Below are 20,539 nucleotides of genomic sequence, written 5' to 3'. Positions count from 1 at the left end.
AGAAGATAAAATGCAGAACACATAATTGTAGAGCACCATGTTGAGGAAGCAGAAATCAGCTGCAGATATGCCAGGTAGAGGACAAGCAGCAGCACTGAAGAAAGGGAGTTATGGACACTAATGAGCTAGAAACTACCCAAGATACTGATGTTGTGTTGTAGCACTAAGGCAGACCTGGACCCTGGCCATTTGGAGACAGTCTGAAGAACAGTAACAAGAATGAGTAGAAACATACAGAACTGCGACCCATGAGAAAAGGCCACTTTTATTTGTTAGAAAAGGATGAGAGGGGACACGAACTTCCCATTATGTAAAAGATTGTGAAAAGATCCTCTGCCTACTGGGGAGAGGACTTAAAGTTGTGTTTCACTTTTTCCAAATGAAGGTTATGTTCTCCTGGCTATGAGAGTAATCAATATATTTTCTAGAGGTGTGGAATCATCTTCATTAAGAGTGTTTTGGGGAGGAAAATGTTTGATGGACGATTGCTGGGGTCCCTTTGAACGTTTTGCTCCTATAACTTACATTAAAGAGTTAAAACAGTTTTTTAAAAAAGGGCAAAAAAAAAAAAAAAAAAAAAGAAAAAAAAAGAAAAAGAAAAAAGAAAGGCAGAGAGTCTTCTTCTGCTCTTTCCTAGCAGAGGCACAGGTCCCCAGGTACAGTGGCAAACTGTTATCTTTCTGTCTGGTTTGAATATAACAGGCATTGAGTAATGTTGTCCTGGTGTGTTGACACATGAGCCAGGGTGTGCCCTAGACCCCAGAGGGGTATTGATGTAATGCAGCTGCCTGCTAAATCTTGAGGTGTTTTGTTTCCTATTGCTTTCTAGTGTCTCCCTTTGCTGCTGGAGAAGCTGCACGTTGTCCCGATTTGTTTTTTGGAGCACATCTCACTGCAAAGAAAAGTTGGTCTCTTTTGCTTTTCCCGAGTCCTAGACTTAAAGATATGGGATGATCCCTGTCCTATAGCTTTCTTCTTCTGGGTGAAAAAGCCATTGCTCAGCTGTGCAGAAGGTATACTTCTTGGGACACCACACACTCAGGCTTCAGATGACCTGGCTCATGGTTAGGTTTCTGCAGATCTGGAGGCTCAGTAGCTACATGGGGGAGAAGGCAGATATGTAGAAGTCAGGTTTTATCAGAGGTGGCCAGCTTCTTCTTCTGAGAGCATGTTTTAGCCCTCCAAGAAGGGAGGATGGGCTGGATTAGGAGAAGGCACAAGTGGGAAACCACCAGCAACACCAAGCAGCAGAGCTGGAGAAGTGAGTGACACGAAAGGTATGGTGGGAGAGGCACTTCTGGGTGAGTCCTCGCTTATCAGGAAACCCAGGCCCCAGAGAAAGAGGTAGCCCAAAGCCTCACTGATATGGTAGGGTCACTAAAACTCATTGCAAAGGAGAGTGGGAGGGTGTCCCTGGATTAGGAGGAGCAAGATAGCCCATCCTAGGAACACATGGGCAAAACGTAAAGAATACCTGAGCAAATGCTTGATGAGGTTGTGTCAGAGGACAAAAGGGACATTCACGCTGCCATCTGCCTCCTCCTCCGCTGGCAAAGAGCAGCAGCTGCTGACTACTTGTTCTGCAAGAAAACCCTAAACCAGGCCAGCAATAAATCCTCCCCACCTCTGGAGCAGAGCACAGCAAACAGCTAACTTGTCCTGGACTTGGACTCCCAGACAGAAAAAACAAACCACTACATTTTCAATGTTTACATTGGATGTTTATTTTACAGTTCATTTCACAATCCGTTTCTCTTCTCTGTTTGCAGTGTGTTGATTTATGGTGTTGCAGATTTTATCTGTCTGCCCTGCCCAAATTATGTATTTGGACAAAAGTGCAAGGGGTTTGCCATTGTCATTGCTTTTGTTTTGTCTACAACTTCCCTTACGTATTAGTTAAACTACAGTAGTAGTTTAACTTCTACTAGAAGCAAGTAAACTTCTTCCACACAGTGACAACTTAGTCTCTTGCTATTTTGTGCTTGCCTTGGTATTTAGAGGCGGTGGGTGGGAAGAAAGGAGAGGGGAAAATCTTCAGAAGCACTGAAGAAAATAAAAGCAAATAAGCCATGTGCAAGGTACTTCCCCACTCTTCCTTCTTGCTGGTTTCTGTCCTTGCTGGCTCATCCCAGCTGGACCAAGGGGGATGTTGAAGACTTCTGGGGTGCCGTGAGGTTTGCAGATACTGCACCCATTCTTGGTGTCCTCTCGGGGCACTAGGTCTGGAGCTGGAAGCAGTGGTAGGGTGGTCTGGTGAAGTCGAGCCTAGCCACCAGGACAGATCTCCAGGCTGTCATGAATCAGTGACAGCAGGAAACGGTTGGTCCGCACCCTCCAGTGACCATAAGAAGTTGGCAGGAGCTGCTGGGATTAACTGGGCCACAGTTCGTTTAGGCTTCAATTTCTAGAAATGTGTATTTATCAAACCTGGTGTTGCTTCCTGCAGCACCCTGAGCACTGGGGCTACCAAGAGCTTATGGCTACCAGAGAGATCAAAGGAAGAGACATCTCCCAGTGCTCCAAGGACAGAAAGGACCCTCTTTTCTCCAGCAATATCAGTCAAGGGCAGAGCAGTGGAAATGCCCCTCCAATGCGCAGCATATCAGGTGGATGCCCTGGCCCGTCTCTCAGCCGTGCACCTGAAGCATGGCACTTTGGTGCTCAGTGCCCAGCTAACTATGGCCAGCTGAGGCAGGGTGCCCTGGGGAGGGACCCCCTTGAGCATGGAAATGCAAGTCTTAACCACATTTGGGGTGGTGGGTTCGCTTCCCTGGTTTAAACACAAGCTTCTCTCTGCAGTGCTGGGAATTGAACATGTGAAAAAGATGCTGTGCCACGTTTTACTGAGAATAGATAGATCGGATCTGAAAACGTGGTGGAAAGTCCTTGAATAACATTCAGCCTTCCTTGGTGATTGCATGTTTTAAAGCAGGAGAAGAACTCAGTGTTTCCTCATACAAAACTGGGTGCTCCACATGAATAACTGGACCCAACCTCAAAGCAGAAGGAAGTGTATTTAAAAAAAATAGAGGTGTGGTAATGACACTATCATGCTTTAAACGCATTGTGTAAACTGTGACGTGTGCAGGTCCTGAAGAGCCTGGTCTCCAGTCATGGTTAAGTAACCCCTTGAAAACAACAATAAAATCCTAGTAAGTAGGCTAGCTAGAGGGATTTATTCCTTTTCCCTAGGAAAATGATGTTCACCACAAACAAATGGCGTTTTTGTTGACTGAATGCTCACATGCCTGATGTGGTGGTTTGTATAAATCCAAGCCAAAAGCTTTGAAACAGAACGTCAGCCTTTCAAGTTTTATTTATCATTGTGAATTGCCCTACCAATGGATTTGTGAATGAATGGTAAGAAATAAAATAGATTCACATAGAGGGCATCGAAAACCTGTGATTATCTAAAGAAGTATCGCCCCATAAACTTATTTAGCATTTTATATCTTTCAAATTCCAGCCGTGCAAAGGCGGAGGGGGGGATTTGATGTTAAGAAGTTGTTTTTAGATACAACTTGATGCAACCTAGAGCTTAGAACAGGGAATTGGTTTGGCAACACAAGTTTTTCAACTCTAGCTCATTGGTCCAGATTTAACCCATTCTAGCACTGGTACAAATCCTTCTGGCAATATGAAAAGAGCTGATTCTTTCTCTTTTCCTGGAAAATATATATATATGCTTCTTTAACTATGGAATGATTCTTATCTGTAATAATTCTGCAGGTACTAGAGAACGATGTTGGAATTAGAGAAATGGAGTGGTCTGGGGAGCATCAACTTCGCTGCTTTTGTGCATACCAAGATTAAAGATTTAAAAGGAAGATCTTCAAAGTTTCACCGCTTTATGTGTCAATAATGTGGCAGAACATTACATTAAAGATTAATAATGCAACCCTGAGCATAAAAATCAGCTATAGCTGATCCAAAATCTTTATAATAATAAAACCTAGAACATTTGCATCAATACTGCAAAGCTGGGGTTGGGTTTTTGAGTTTCTTTTCCTCTACTTGAAATTGTGCATTCTAGGAAGTGTAACATTGCTTGACGCACTGGTGTCATGGAGATATTTCTAAAAGCATTTTAGAAAATCGAAGGTAGAAATGAAGATCCGAGCAGTGGCACCAACACGGGCGAGGATTGCTTCTGCGAGCACAGGCTGATTGGGAGGTTTATTTCATAAGAGAGAAACCTTCTCTCTGGAGAAGTTTCCATAGCTAGCAACCATGCCCTGCACAGTTTCTACATTGCAACAGATGCTGTGTGTGGAGATTTCACCTCCCTACCTGACTTGTCAGTACAGCAGGAGTGCTGTGAAGCCTCGAGGGAAAAAAAGCAGCCACTGGGGACCCCTCCTGACATTGCCCTTAGGTGCCTCTTGTCCTCAGCAGCTGACAGAAAGTGCAGTGACTGACTGGGATGCAGAAGAGGGGAGGCAGCTGCTGAGGAGGGGTCAGAGATGGGGTATCCAGGCCCCCCTGGGAGGAATAGCGGCAGGCCTTGAGGCACCCTAAGGGACTGGAGCATCTCTCCTATAGGGAAAGGCTCAGAGAGCTGGGACTCTCCAGCCTGGAGAAGAGAAGGCTGGGGTGGGGGTGGGGATCTTATCAATGAGTTTAAACATCTGAAGGGAGAGTGTCAAGAGGCCAGACTTTTCTCAGTGGTGCCGAATGACAGGGAAGAGGCAACAGACACAAACTGAAACACAGGAAGGTCCCTCTGAATATAAGGAAAAACTTCTTTACCGTGAAGTGAAGGAGCACTGGCACAGGGTGCCCAAGGAGGTTGTGGAGTTTCCTTCCTTGCAGATGTTCAAAAGCTGTCTGTACACAATCCTGTCTAATGTGCTCTAGGTGACCTCTCTTGAGCAGGGGGGTTGGACTAGATATCTCTAAAGGTCTCTTCCAACCTCAACTGTTCTGTGATTCTGTGAAAAGTGGCAGTGCTGAGGCATCCCAGGGATTGTCCCTGGGCACTGTTGGGCAGCCCAAGATTGCAGACATCCCTAAGCACCCCAGCATTGCAGAGGTGTCATGGGTCCCCTAGCATTGCAGAGGTGTCATGGGTACCCTAACATTGCAGAGATGCCATAGGCACCCCAGCACTGCAGAGCTGCTATGGATCCCCCAGCTCTGCAAAGGTGATGTGGAAGGATGACGAGCACACATGGCTAAGCTCTCTCCTGGAGTTTGCTGCCTGTCCTTTCTTCCGCGCACTCCAGCTGTTTTGCTTTTCGCCTGTCGTCTCCACGGCCACTTTTCGCTCTTCCCTCCCTATCAACTCCCCCAACACATCTCTGTGGCCTCAGTGTTCTCCCATCCAAGTGCTGGCTGGTGGCAGCACCTGACCAAATCTCATGAGGGCTGTGAGTAAGCAGAACAGCCTTGTCCTTCCACGAGCATCCAGAAAGCCGTCCATAACCTTTCGGGCTGCATAAACTGTCTGAGAGGCATTTGCACAATACAGGGTTCCTCCTTGCAAGATTGCCTTAATGTGGAGCAAAAGTGGAGAGGTCGGCCTCCTCACCTCCTGCCAGCTTCGCCTGCTCGACAATCTGCCGTGCTCATAAAACCAAAAATCCCAAGGGGAAGAATTTCACTGGTGTTTTGCAATATCCTTCCTCTGTTTTTGCTTACACTGTTTCAGTCTGTTGGCTAAGATCAAATATATTTTCTGATCAAGGACACCCTGGTCTCATCCTTCCCTGCTCCTCAGAGGAGTGGGAACAAGGGGAGATAGAAACAGTTTTGAAAATATTTGCTTACATTATTTCATAATTTCTTGGGACTCTTAAATTAAGTACAGCAATCCATGAACTTAAAATAACCCGAGGAAAGCAGTTAGTAAGGAGCCCCTCAATATATGCAACAAGGGCTGAAAAATGGCAAGCGTAACTCTATTAAGAATAATGGAGGTATATTTGCTAGGGCCTGGGCTTTGGTTTGCTCCTTCCATTTGGAAGTCAAATTTTGTGGCCAGTGAAGACATCCAGCTCACAGCTCCTCAACAGCCTAACTGCCGAAGCCTCTTCTTACAGTAGACTCCATAGGATTGGGTCTTTGCAATTTTTTTTCCTACAAAAAGATTCTGGCAGTTCTTGAGGAATGGTTTGATAACACTTTGTTCCACCCCATCGCCACTCAATATTTTCAGAGCAGTTTGCACTTAGCAGTGCTGTACATATTTATAAAGGTAAGTCTTCCCTTAGACACGTGTGCTATAAATAGGACATGACCACAGGGGTATGCCAGCCTTGCCATGCGAGGGATACCTGGTGAGACAGTAATAGGAAAATCAACAGTCGTGTCCCAAGGAAGTTCAGTTTCATGTTACAGAGGTAGCTCAGGGGTCCACTACAGAGCAAGCAGTGAGAGCTCGGGGTTCTAGGCAACGCGGCAGAGATGCAATAGAGCAAACTGCCGGCATGGAAAGAGCTCCCGTTCTTTATTTGGTGTCCAGAAATGGCCTGTGATGTCAGGAAGGGCTGGATCAGAGATCTGCGTAGTGCTGCTTTTCCTTGCTGATTGCAGGGGACTACATTAACAGGGCTGCTGAATGTCAACAAAGACTGCTACAGGAAAAAAAGGCCAACTGATATGATAAGGTATATGTTTTTGTGTCACATTTTAATCCATTTAATAGCCTTGGGTGGGGGTTGAGATGAAGAGGAGCAAAGATTGGATTAAAAAATGATCTTAATATTAAAGAAACCTACTTGACATCACTTTTTTCTTTAGTTTAAATGAGCAAGTGGGTTAAATTAGTTCTTATAAAGCACTAACTGCATGTGTTATGTTCACAGGCAGGAAAAGTGCACATTTCCATCACAATTCTGCCCGTGCAACCTTTTGGGTTTGGGTGATTTTTTTTCATGACCTCCCCTTGGAGTCATACTTGAGACCTTTCCAAATAATAGCATCAGTTTTATCAAATTGTGTGATGACTCTGTATTATTTCTAGCACAGGGATGAGAATGCCAAACTTGCTTTCATTCTGGCTGATTTTATTAGCCCTTTATTAAACCTGTGAAAGGGGATTGAACTAACCTGGACATCTTCTCTGTGTTTCAAAGACCTGAGGTGGTTTTCATCTAGTCCTTCCCCTTTCCCTCAGAGCACAGAAAGGCTGCAACTGCGTCCTGCTTTCAGGGCGAACTGTTCTTCCTAACAGCTACAACTTGCTGGGGCACAGAGCGAAAGAGCCGAACTGTACTTTTGAAAGATTGAAAGCCATTTGAACCGGTGCCACTAAAACCCCTGGGACCAGAACCTTCTCTCATTTCTGGATGGGCACTGGTTTGGTCCTCAGGCAGGTGTAGCTCACCCTTCTGTCCCTTACTGCCTTGGTAAATAAATACCCCTTGTAGAGACATGTCCTCTGCTTGCGTCCCCGACCTATTCAGCTGCGCGTCCTCATGCAAACTCATCTTCATGGAAACCCACCTGGGGAGCTCTTCCCTGACCTGCTAGGTCCTCTCTGCAGGCCCATATACCCCATGCACATCAGAGTTGGAGATTAATCTACTACTGCTTGCTAGCTGTATTTCATGCTGCTCATAAAACACCTGAAGTGCCAGCACTCACTGAAATAATAAGGCTTAGTTTTCTATAGCTTTGTATTTGATTTGATGGTGAGGTGAGGTAGAAGCTCTGACTGAAGCTTTTCTTATGGTTAGAACATTTATAAGGTGATTTTCTGTTGCCATCCCTTCCTCTGTCCCCATATAGATTCCCTGCTGTCTTGTAAACCTTTTGTCAAATGAGTGTACAAGAAAAATCTCTCCTCTTTACCCAGGAAAGGGTAACATTTTTATGAAAACTCATGGGAACAGAGTGGTCACAGAGATTCTAATTTTCCTGCCATATATGACTGAAATCAGCCAATAGTTTCAGGAGCTTCTGTGTATTTGTACAGGTAGCATCTGACCTTATAAGACTTATTTCCATAGAAAACTCAGCTAAAAAAATCCTCAGCTGATGTGAGTGCTTTTACAGAGGATGACATTCTTCACTCATCTCCTGTTCCCTGGAGCTCTCCAGAGATGCCCAGGTCTTTCCTGAGCATTTCTCTGACTCCCCTAGAAGCCTTAGTTGAAGCCCTTGAATATGTTCATTGTCTTGTGTTTTCCATCAAGAGACTATGGCAGCGTTAGTGTGTGGCAAAGTATAGATGAACAGCATACAAAAGACACATCTGGAGGAAAGGGAAAAGACATAATATGTGAGCTTTGGTCTTTTCTGTGAACTTTAAAGCCTTCCATTAGAAGACAATGAATCGTACCCCAAATTTTGCCGTGATTAGGGGTCTCTCTTTTGTGAGCAGCTGTGTTAGGACCCGCCACCCTGCTCTGATGTTTTTGGATCTATATTTAAATCTAGGTATTCTGGTGATGCTTCACCATGTCAGATTTGTCTCTGGAAGTGATCTGCCTCCCATATTTTAGGCAGCTCTACGGCCTCCGTCTGCAAAGTTGGTAGTTAGCTAATTTTTATAATGCTGTAATGTATTTGTGGTGGAGGGAGGGGAATTTTCTTTCTTGCTTTTTGTCTTGGCTCACAGAGCTGTTAATGTTGTCAATGGTCATAAAATTATTCTACCCTTTACTAGTTTCAATTGACTTTGGACTTGACAGTTAGTGCTACTCTTTGCACTTTCACATTCCACAAAGACTTGAAATGTTGGCAGCAAGGGCTGGATATGAAATAATCTCTGCAGCAAGTTACAGCTGCAGTGTCACTTCACTTAACTTTTCCATGTATTGACTTTAGGATCAGAGTTTCTTCATGACTCTACACTATGTAAATGTGAGAGTTCATTTTTTCCTCGCTACTTGTTGTAACTCAGTTTGAAAAATTAGTTCCTGTGAAAGCCAGTTTATTTTACATCTGCTCAAATGAACTTTTCTTTCCAGACAAGTAGAGTACTGGGCTAAGATTGAACTGTGACTGAATCCCTCAGCTTGTAGTACTTTTCTCCCTTGGCATGAGTCTGAGGTGACACAGGACAGAGACCATCTCCTTTAAAGAAAAAACAAGATGTTCTTCCAAGCAGGCCTGATATTGCTATAGCTTGAAAGCTCCTTAATGAATGTAATTCATGGCATATGTTGAGGGTGAAAAATGGTAAGTACATGTATCCCCTACATTTTTATCTACTCTACATGCATGTCTCTTTCTATGATCCTTCACCCACAATTATATTTTAATAATGCAACTGAAGACATGTATTCAATTATTGCAGTACCTGTAAGAAGGTACAGGCTCCTCTGCAGTATTTTGAAACAGTGTGAAGTGTTTCACAATACACTGAAAGGTAATTTGCATTGAGAATCAATATGTTAATTATTGTGTCAACACAGATTGTTTAAGTTTGTTTTGCAGCTTCCTGTCTCGCGGTATAAATCTAAGTATGGCCTCTGCTTATCCGTGCCACGTAATATGTGCCTTGGCTGTGTGATAGTCATATAACTCATTGAAAGAAATGCAAGCTGAAGATGGAGAAGACTGGTACAGTTTGTGCTGTCTTATCCAGTCTAGCTTCATTCTGTCATGGAAGATCAATTAAATTAGACAAAGAAATTAGGGAGCTTTTGTCTAGACACTAAGTTAAACAAATATTGATTAAAACAAAATGATTGTTAAACAGAAGAGTCAAAATATCTACCATACCAGTCTGTATGGTTTATATAATGTCAAGTGTTGTTGCAATACAAGTGTCAAATATGGGCCCAAAGATGTTCTCCTCCTTCATTTTATTTATTTTTAACATGGTTGTGTCTTGAGTCATGGACCAGAAATAGCTGTGCCAGGCACCGTACTACCGCAGAATAAAAAGATGACCTTTGCCTCTTGGCGTCTTCTAAGGACTGACAGCTCTTTGGGACATAAAGTGAGTAATGTATGTTGGAGGAGCATGAGAAGTAAGGGGATGGTATGGCTTTTAAAGTCATGGCTCCCAGCCTGAGACAACGTGAAGACGCGATGCAATCTGCGGTTGCAGAATAGCTGGCTGTGGAGTTTCTGCCATATAATATTCTGTGGTGTGGCAAGGCTGGGAGTCATCCCGAGGGAATCCAGCCAAGATGGTCCTGGGAGCTCAGAGAAAGCAATCAGAAATACTGTCTGTCTCTGCTAGGCATGTTAGTTTTCCATTGCTCCTTGGTAACTAATAACCAAAGTGCACAGGAAGAATTATACTATGAGCCTGGATTATACTTTATACTGTCTTTTTCAAGACATAGGGGCTATGTATATGTGTGAGGCATGGGGAAGGCCGATGAAGCAGAAGGGTGCTGTGGGTTGGGATAAGCAGTTAAATGAGGCAAATATGGCCCTTTACTCACCCTTACTGTCCCAATGTGTATCAAATCACAGCACAAGTGAAAGGGACAGGTATACACCTGGGAGCCCCTCGCTGACCGGGAATTCACAGGGTACAAATGAGAGTGGCTGGACCTCTGGCTGGTCTGAAACTGCCAGGGCAACTTTGATGGCCAGATAAATTTGCATCCTATTCCTTCCTATTCCTCAGGAAAAAAAGTTCTGGTATTTCCTTTATAGCACTCAGCTATAGCTGAACCCTTTTAACATAGTGGTTCACACCCACAGGCAGAGCCCATGTAATTTCGAGCTCATCAGAGGAGGCACCCAGCTCATGGCCGTCCTGTTTCGTAAAGCGAGGTATGTATCACCTGGGCACTACTGCGATGGCAGCCCTGGAAAGGCAGGAAGATGATGCAGTGTACAGACAAGCTTTGGCCTTCTTCGTTTAGTCCCTGTTGTTGCATCCAGGCATGTAGTCAGACAAAATGATCATGACCTGGTGCAAGCACAAGACAGTACTGGCCTATCTTGCACTAATTGGTAGACCCGCAGCGTTTCACAAGGCAACTGTTGTTTCACATCCAGCCGGCGAATGCAAAACAAGATATGCAGGTCTGACTCTATGCCCCATGGTTACTCTGCTAAAGCCAGGAGTCAGGAAAACCACCACCTCTTGCATGTTCGATCGGTGTCCTGTTGTGGTAGGGGTTGCTGTGTTGTGCCTGGACTGACTTCGCAGCTTATCCGGTCTCCAGTCATTTTCAGAGTCACCACTGACGAGTCCGTCACTTGGGAGCACATCACGCTGAAATCACAATACGGTCCTCTGACACATGGCTTGATCTCACGTGAGACTGCAGAAAAGGGTTTGACTGAGGAAAAACCCATCAGCCTTAAGTAATAGAAAGCCACCCATCAGGGCACAGGGACCTGCTCTGAAAGGGCAGGGATATACTGCTCCTGCCTGACCTCCCGGCCACTGAATCCAGGTGTTCTCACCAAGGGGCTACCCACCAGGTAGTCCAAGAGCTGATGGTGGGAAGATCTTCACACTTTTGTACAGTCCAACTTTCTCTTCTTCCTTTCCTTGCTCTGGGTTGTGTTGAGCCAGTGACTAACCTACACGCAAGATTTTGTGTGCTCACTGTCTCCGCAAAGCTGTATGCACTGCAAAAAGGGCAGGGATGAGCTGTCAAAAGTCATTCATGATCTGAACTGTCCGTAGCCAGCCTAAAGGCGCTCACATTCCCATTTCAGACACCAGAGAACTTTTACTATTTTAAAAATTATTTTCAAAATTATTTCAACCAAGTGGAAAAAAGCTGTAAAATCTAAAAATTCACTTCCACAGTAGCATTTGTGGTGTACCTGCTCTGGAGAGGAGAAATCATACTACATTTTTTTTTTAGCTGCTAAGGTGACACATCCAGAAGGACTTGGAGAGCAGAGCTCTCCAAGTGAGATTAGCTCAGATGAAGAGTGGATCTTGAGAGAATCTCTCCTGACACTGATTTCAGCTCCGTTCAGGCCAGGCTGGATAATCCTTCGTGCAGAGGATGCAGTGTGCACACACCTGCACTTGCGAGATCACTGAAGCAAAATCTTTTCTGTCATCATTTGGACTTAGCATGCTTCTGTCCTCCAGGCAGCTAAAAGTATTTTCTTTTGTTCATTATAATGCAAAAAGCTGGTAACAACTCACTTTTCCAGCTGACCTATGCTTCTCAGTGTAAAAGTTCCTGGCAACGCTTTGCTGAGAAGCCTTTACACTTCTATGGCTCACACATGGCCTTTGAAACTCAGTAGGAAGGGAGCGCAGGATCAGAAATACACTTTTTTTTGTTCCTTTAGCTGCTGCTCCTGTATTTGGCTGAGATAGATAGAAACTCTTTTGGAAATTTTTCATATCTTCATTTAATGCTTTGGCAATCTGGGGAAATTGCATTATTCTGTGATGCCTCAAGCTAGTAATGGCAGGGCCCAGATATTCTCGGATGTGACAACCAACAAACATCTTCATCAGTGAACTAGTACAAGGCAATGCTGTTTTGATATGCAATTAAGTTACTCTGGGTCTAATCACACAAAAGAGCTTTGAACTGAGTAGATCGTGCTTTTTGAAGCAAATAGTGGAATAAACAAGAACAGGAAAGCCTCTGAGACTCTCAGTTTGCAAGTGGGCAAACTGACGACATGAGATAATGCTCATCAGCACAGCCAGCTAGGCTGGAGAAGACAGAGCTTGAGGTCAGGGGAAGCCTGGTCAAAAGTGAGGGGACTGCACCTTGTGCGCTTGTAACACGTATCCTAGGCAGCTGTTTTTCCACTTGGTTTTGAAGAGCTTTGAGAAGGCTGTTAAAAACACAAGAGAGTTCACAGACTGTAGAAAGAGGAACTGACAGCAAAGAAAGCTACAATCTAGAGGTCAAGAAATGTAGGTACAAAGTGAGAATGGTCAGAAATAAACCTGAGTTTGAACTTGCAAAATATTTCAAAAAAGGGGGAAAGCTTCTTGAGATATACAAGAGTAAGGAAAGGAGAGTAAGGCTGCAGCAAATAAGATTAAAGATAATCTAGGCATGGCCTAAAATCAAAGGAGTATTTTACCTGTGTTCTCATCAGACACATCCTAGGGGCAAGAAGAGGCTGGTTAATGGGAACAAGGATATGGAAATGGAATTACTACCCCTGCGGGGGAAGCAAAGCTTGAAGAGCAGCCTGCATTTCTGTTGGGGAGGCAAGAAATACCTGCCCAGGAATTCTGGAAAGACCAGCATGTGAAGAGGCAGATTTATTAGCAATCATGTCTATAGATCTATCAAGTCAGTGAAGAACCATGTTACTGCAGAGTATCTATTACAATGAGTTTGACTGTGCAGGGTTAAAAAATAACCCAGCTAACTGTGGTCCAACTGTGGCAAATCTGACCTCAGAGGTATGCAAGACTTTGGAACATGCCTTGGAGGTTAATTAAAAATGCAAAGGCACATCAAAAATGGGATAAAATGCAACTAAAGGTACATTAGGCCAGACTAACCTGATGGTTCTCTTTGATGAAACAATTATTTTTCCAGACAGGTGATACCTGCCAGATTTCCTTTATCTAGACTACTTTAATGTCAAGCGTGAAACAGCTCGTGCTGCTAGAGACAAAATAGATGAGCAGAGGAGTTACGCTGTTGGTAAGAAACTGACTGAAGAAGAGGAGACGATGAGCACCGAGGGCAGAAATATCAGGTTAGGCAGAGTTACCTGATAGAGTTCTTCGAATGGGAGATTTGGGAGCAATTTTCTTTTAATGCTTTCATTAATGGCATGCTACCAGCCCATGTGAGAATCATGCTGGGGAAGCATGCTATCACAAAGCTGTGATGCGTGCTGGTACAGAGGTGGTTTGGAGGCCACACAGGATGAAGGGGGCACCTCAGGAACTCTTGGAAAAGAGGGAGGATGCTTGAGCTAATGATGGAAAGTCGTGCAGGTGAAAAATGGTGAGAGAAGAGGCTTTTGGTATTAGCAGAGAATGAATCAGTTGGAAAAAAAGCTGAGAAGAAAGAAAAACCAACAGAGAAGAGTTGCATACTGCCTTCTTGATCCTTGTGTTGTATCTATTTCCAGTTGAGATGAGGAAATATTAATACCAACATACAAGGCTCAGATCTTCTCTCTTCCCTTCGCAGCCCTTGTTCGGGAAAGATGCATTTATAGCCAAAGAGCTGCAGAGAAGCACCACAAGGAAGATAAGGACAGGAGAGTCTGTCTTGCTGGAGGACCCTGGAAAACCCTGGCTCATCCAGTCTGGCAAAACAAAGGTGGAGGCAATAGGATTGCTGTCCATAACTATACTCAAAGGTATGCAGTAAGGAGGAAAAAGATCTACTTAAGCTAGCACAGCTGCAGATATGTCTTCAGGGAACATTAGAGCCTTTTTGAGTTGTCAGAGCAATCAGATATTGGAGGGCTTTCCAGGTGAAGCCATAAGGGCAGCAGTTTCCCTGACTTTAAGGTGCTCCATAACTACTTGGAACATACACGTATGACAGCAGGAGGTGAAGTTCCAGGGAGACAGGTACCATCTTGCAGCCTTGTGCTCATGCACCAAAACTCTCACTGCAACACAAGTCCACCTTGCTACTAGCACACTAAAATTTATTGTGTTTTCTTCGGATTAGGGGCAAAAGCAACCCTGAAGCAAGTGGTGGAGGTGGGGATAGAGCAGAGGAGAGAGGGAAAAGGCAAGCTGGACACAGTTCTGTGATGTCTCACAGTGCCTTGTACAAAACGAGGCCCCAGTGCAACATTTGGCCCTCCACCAAAGAGGTTACCGCCACCACCTAATGCTCCAGCTGTGCTGCAATGTCAGAAGCTCAACTCCAACAATGATGCATGATGAGGAGCAGTTGCAGTTGCCTTCAATTAAATTTCTTTTACTATTTTTCCTTAAAGCTTGGAAAAGTGACTTAAAAAATGGATGAAGACAACTACCTGTCTGTGCAGTTTATAGCCAGAGCAACAACCTACAGATTGCTCTGCCTAGCAATTAGCAGCAGAGAAGTTTTTTCTGCGCATGTAGTGGAAAAGTGAGTTTGCAGGAGTGCCTCGGACTATGCCTAAACAGGCAGATATGAACAGAGCCAGACCCTTTGGCCACACTTCAAGCCGGTCAGACAAGAAGCAGCCTTGGTCTGCAAGCCATATTGCTGTTTGTCAGGGACTGTCTGAGGGGGGGGCAGTGCTGGGGGCTGTTAGATAAGACCCAGCAAGCTGCTAACGAATGGCTTCCAGGCCGGGTTTGCCACTCAAACATTCAACTTGGCAAGCAGAGCAAATGTGCTTAGGGCCGTGAGAACCGGAGCCGCCCCTTTTCCAGAGGGATCAAGTGGTTATTTTCAGAATTTCTTTAGCTTCGCTAGGAACTCACATCATCTCCATCACTGGTGGCTTTCTAAATAGAGTGCAGAGTGAGGAAGGAGGAGCATGAGAGAGGAAGAGATGAGGAAGAGAAGAGCTGACTGCCCATGCAGAAACACAGGAATGAAAAGCAGGCGCTCTTAGAGATTGTGTAAGACTCACATACCCTTGTGAGTTTGGAAAAGCAACTGGGAGGGCTTCTGTTCCTCTTGCAAGAGAAAGCTGGAGCAGGACTCCAGGACTCCTGGAGTTGGTAGAGCAGGAGTCTCCCAACAGGGAACCCAGGCAGCAGGGTGATAAGCATGTTGGTTTGGAGATGCTGCTCAAATACACTTACTAACCCGATTATTCATATTCCGTTCTGTTCATTGGGGGAAGATACTCCTCTTGGGGTTAGGTTTATGGGCCACACAGACTGTCAGAGCAAATCTAACTAGAAAATCCAAATGGAATGGTGACTAGTAGCTGGTGTTAATGATGCAAACGTATTATACCAGCTCACATGAAATCCTGGGCTGCGAGGCAGTGCTGAAAGGCAAACAAACATTAGCAGTTGGGTATTAGGAATATCTGTGTCCCTACTTCACTGCTACTATGTGTGGCTGGCAAAGCCAAGCTCCCAGCTTTAAAACAGCAGTTCTTTGTCAAGTGCTTCCCAGCAGCCAGCAGAACAAAATGCTGCTGGAAAAGGCCGATTTGGAGAGCTTGGGTGGGAGATGTAGTCAGTGGGGACAAGGAGTCACAGGGCAAAGCACTGCGCAGGATGAAGCCCAGGACAAACACAGCAGCCCCGGAACAGGCACACGAGCTGAAAGCTCTCCCCTGCTTTGCTTTCACCAGAGCAAACCTCAGCTGCCTCCAGAGCTGGTGGAAAAAACAGGCTCCATCTTGCTTGTCCGGACTATGGATGGTGCCTCTGTGCAGGCACAAGGCCTCGAGCCTGGAGCCGAACTGGGCCGGGCTGCACGGCTGCTTGGGGCTGCTCTCGGCACGTGGGCCCAGCTCTGCCAAGCACGTGTGGGGTGGGCTGCAAATGCAAATGCGATGCGATGACTGGAAAACTTTTTGTATTTATTTAGTTTTCCAAACATGTGTGGACAAGACGCCTGGTACAGACGAAAACATAGACTCTACTTTACATAATTTACTTTACATTTTCTGTGGCGTGAAAGATGAGACAACAGTCAAGAGCAAGAAGAAAAGAGGAAGGATGAATGTGAGAATAAGAGTTTTAAGATCATGACACAAGATTCACATGCATCCAGATCATCCTGTCAAAAATAATTCACTCGTTCTTTGTCCATCCGCCCGTACCTCTCGTTGCACATTTACTTTTTGAAGATTTAAGTCTGAGCTCATCAGAAGACAGCTTTTCATAACATTTCTCAGTCCCAGAGAATCACTTCCCCACGCCAGAGGCAGGGACTACTGAAAATGCCCCCCCGGCGTGTGAAGCCTTTACCGTTGCAATGGGCAGCTGCACCCCATCCACACGGGGGTTTTGCCAGGACTCTTTAGGGGCAGCCCACAAGGAGCAAGGAGCACGTTCAGCCGCGCAGGGCAGCGGGCTGGATGTCACTTCATTAACGGGTCGGTGTTGAGGGCGCTCAGCTCTCACAGGGCCCTTTGGAAAATCCCCAATCGCGCACGCACACGTACCAAACCAGCGCTTTGCACCTGCCCATTTAATGCCAGGGTGCGATCTGCAGCGGGGCTGGTGTACAAACTTGGGCAGCTCTCTGGGCCCAGAAGTGGGACTAGAGATAGCCAAAGCCTTTGGGGGGGGGTCATTTTAACTCTGGGGCAGTTGACCTCTTATGACAAAACTAATGTTTTAGCCAAAAAGAAAAAAAAAAAAGAAAAAGGAAAAGAAAAAAAAGACAGTCCATATTAACAGTTGTAGATCTTGCATAAAAACAAACCAAAAAATGGCAAAATGCAAACTACATTCGTTTGGTTGAAATAGCATTGGAGGTTATTTGGTGTCTTCTAAAACCCTCCAAAATCCTGACCTAGATTTCCGACAACTTTTTTTTTAAATAGGTTTTAGCAAAATTTTAAAAATGGAGGGAAAAGAAACCTTTCTTCAATCTAGTACTCATCTTCCAGATGAAAATTTTGAGTCAGTATGAGCTTATTGATAAGCATTCAGTTCTGTCAAGGACACTTAAGGTTAAAAATTAAAAAGCTGTGAAGGTACTCAGTATAGCATATTTTAAAAAGGTTTTCTTGGTCCTTTTTTTTTCCTTTTTTACTGAAGTGGCTGGAGCAGATTTTCATATATCCAAATTCATACCTAGAAATGTATTTTCCACAGCTAAGAGTGTCATCACACTTCATTTTTATCTATTAAAAGTAATTATGGGATTTGACTTTTTCTATGCTTTTATTTCTACAGGAGTTTAAATGGTGATTTATTTGCTATTCAGATACGTCAAGGAATTTTGAAGGAAAAACAAAACTTGGCCATTGAAAACAAAATTCCTACGTTGTCAGGCAGTCTTTATTTTAAACATCAAAGATGAGTTGTTTCTTTGCAAATTATTTGAATAAGAGAATGCATAAAAACAGAATCTCCATCTTTGGAGATATTCAAGACTCGGTTGAGCAAGGCCCTGAGCAGCCTGAACTAATGCAGAAGCTGGTCCCACCCTGGGGAGAGGGGTTGGACCATCTGACCTCCAGAGGGCCCTTCCAACCCAAATGAGTCCATGATGCTAAAATCAGATTTTTCTCACTTTGCAATTTTTAGTATATTTTTATACTCCAATTTAAATCTAGAGCTTTTTCCAACTAGAAACATATTTTTAATCAAAACTTGGGTCAGAGTTCATTTCTCTCTCCATTATCACTGGTTACAATAAATAAATCTGTTAGAATCAGAAAGCTAGGGAATCATTAAAAATGGTATCTGATCTAGTCCCTACACTGTAAACAAAACTCACAGATGATATGGCCAATTTTCAGAAGTTATCTTAAAGCTAAAATGCTTTACTAAAGAAAACTAAACACACTGAAAGAAAGATGACAATAAAAACATACACTCATCCAGAGCACAAAGCACTTTGCTAAATCACTTACAAATATTGTGTAAGAAAGTATAACAGAACCAGCAAGGTAATTTCCATCATATTATAAATGAGCTTTATTCTGTACCGGCTTCAACAGTTTATTCTGAGCTTATTCTTTAACAGCTACTAACAAAACCCTTAGGTCTTTATTACCCAAAAAAATGTATGCATCTAACTGCCTGGCTTTTTAAACGCCCCTTTAAAGACAAATCTTCCTGATAGGTTTCTCACATGTGTGTGTTGACGTTGTCTGTCAATGGGATGTTTAAGAGTATGAAAATGAGTGAGACATGGCAGTACAGGTCTTGTATGGACTCTTGGGCATTAAATCGTATTCCATCTTTTGCAGTAATTTAGGGAATACTGCCATTCCTCACACAGTCTGGAGTGTAGCCAGGATGAATGTAAATCTTATTCATTTTAGACTCCATTAACCTGCATAGGTGGAAATGGCTAGTTTATTTTGTTAAGCTGTTTCTCCTATAGCATTGTAACTGCTGGCTTTCAAGAACTATCACTACCCATCTATAAGAAGTTTAAATATCTAGTGGCCAAGAGTGGCCATCAATAGCACAAACCTTTGTTAGTAGCTCATCAGAAGCTAAAAGGACAAAAATGACAATTACATTTATTGATTTAAACGATATTAGCGCTTTCCTCCCTGATGCACGTTTGATGTTATATCAAAATGTTGCTGCATGTCAGTGTATGCTCTACTCCCTGAACCCAAGCTGTACATACAGCAGGTAGTTTAGCTCCATAAGCAAAAGTCTGTACAACTTTTTCATTGCCAAAGGCACAGGTGTTAATGGAAATGAGGAAAGTGAGCTGCTGAAGGACAGACCTGCTCCAGGAGGAATGCTCTGCACAAAACCCACAAGTACTCTGCACCAGTGCAAAGCAAATGGCATTATATCTATAAGCTTGCCCGTAAAGGCCTCTTTTCAAACCTTATGGTCCTCAGTTCGCTGCTTTCTCCTATTTCTTCTGTCTTTCTGCTCCTTTTTGTCTCCATGGCTTCTTCTCTGTGCATTTGTTTTCCTCTGGGTTGATGTTTTATCTTATCTATTAATACAAAACTGGAGGAGGCGGCAGCAGGAAGTAAAAATTCAACAGCTAGCCAGAAGGGATGGGAGTAAACGTTCTCCCAGCCTGTGAACATGGAAGCATGAAAGATCTGTATCAGAGCAGAATGAGATTTAGAGCATCTAAATTCCATGTCAGTCCCTACACTTAACGTGTCCTGTTGGCTGGACCTGCTGCTGGTTGGACCTACGCTGTTTACTCATCTCCTGCAAAACACTGTTAAAAAAACCACAGATCTTTTTTAACCACATCTCCCTAATGCAATAAACCTTGTTAACCTTCTAAAATGTGATTATCAAAGAACAAAGAATTCCCTCTCCTTGCTTTATTATGCCTAATTTACGTACTACCCCACACTCCAAGTGCAACTTGGTAATATTTAAAGGGCATTCGAATATGATAATAACAACTACTGTACTTGCTGATGTGTTACAAAATGTATCCCATTAGTCACTTTGAATCTGAAAGGCAGAAAAATTTCCACCTAGCAACAGGAAGGCATCTAGGACAAAAAAAAATCGTTTGGCAGGCAGTACATCTGTTAAACTATGCCAGAAGGAATTGGGGGTATCTAGGGTAAATAGATACCAACTGGGAGTACCTAGGGAAAATAAGGGTGTAAAGAAGTTGCTGTCAATGTTGCCCACCGTGTGGAAAACAATTTGAAGTTCTGTCCCCAGAAGGAAGCAAAAGACACCTGAAAGTCAGCACAACGGCAATGTTGTGTGCTCAGGAGAGAGCTGGCTCGGGAGGCTGCTTGAAGGCTGCTTGCCCTCTGAAGCTACGGAAAGGAGACGTGGCAGCAAATGCTCCAACTCACCTGATCCGTTGTGTGCTAAACACTCTTTTGTCTTGACGAGCTACTGCAAAGTAGGTGCCTTGCTTCCTTGCTTTAGAAAAGCAGATCTACTTCCCAAAACAACTTGTTATTGATGGTGTTGGTGATTGACATTGAGAGATTCTTGGCAAGGCCTTTTTTTCCCTCCTGCAAACAAAATAAATAAGTAAATCGAGTTAAAATTGTAACTGATGCAAGAGATCACATCATTGGAAACCAGAGTAAGCAGAATACTTCAATTCTGGACACAAAGTAAGCTAAAGTTTGGCTATATTATAGCTAGTCCTTCCTCCAGGATCTTTCCATA

At 43.9% G+C, this 20,539-nt stretch overlaps 3 long non-coding RNA genes across 3 annotated transcripts in view; 2 read left to right on the top strand and 1 right to left on the bottom strand.

Annotated features, from left to right (window-relative positions):
* Positions 1 to 3,197: 3,197 nt before the first annotated feature.
* On the top strand, positions 3,198 to 3,979 carry LOC134138683 (uncharacterized). Its single transcript, XR_009957976.1, has 2 exons — positions 3,198 to 3,360; positions 3,730 to 3,979. It is a non-coding gene; the product is annotated as an uncharacterized LOC134138683 (long non-coding RNA).
* A 9,438-nt stretch (positions 3,980 to 13,417) lies between these two features.
* LOC134137866 (uncharacterized) lies at positions 13,418 to 17,545 on the top strand. Its single transcript, XR_009957757.1, has 3 exons — positions 13,418 to 13,563; positions 13,985 to 14,178; positions 16,317 to 17,545. It is a non-coding gene; the product is annotated as an uncharacterized LOC134137866 (long non-coding RNA).
* An 841-nt stretch (positions 17,546 to 18,386) lies between these two features.
* The window catches only part of LOC134138679 (uncharacterized), a 29,228-nt gene continuing 27,075 nt past the window's right edge, over positions 18,387 to 20,539 (bottom strand). The window contains exons 5-6 of the long non-coding RNA XR_009957967.1: positions 20,215 to 20,379; positions 18,387 to 19,460 (exon numbers count right to left, since the gene is read on the bottom strand). This is a non-coding gene — a long non-coding RNA (uncharacterized LOC134138679). The remainder of the gene's footprint in view (positions 19,461 to 20,214; positions 20,380 to 20,539) is intronic.

Source organism: Rhea pennata, chromosome 3 (genome assembly GCF_028389875.1).
Source record: "Rhea pennata isolate bPtePen1 chromosome 3, bPtePen1.pri, whole genome shotgun sequence".
NCBI lineage: Eukaryota > Metazoa > Chordata > Aves > Rheiformes > Rheidae > Rhea > Rhea pennata.
This window is presented reverse-complemented; position numbering and strand designations above follow the sequence as displayed.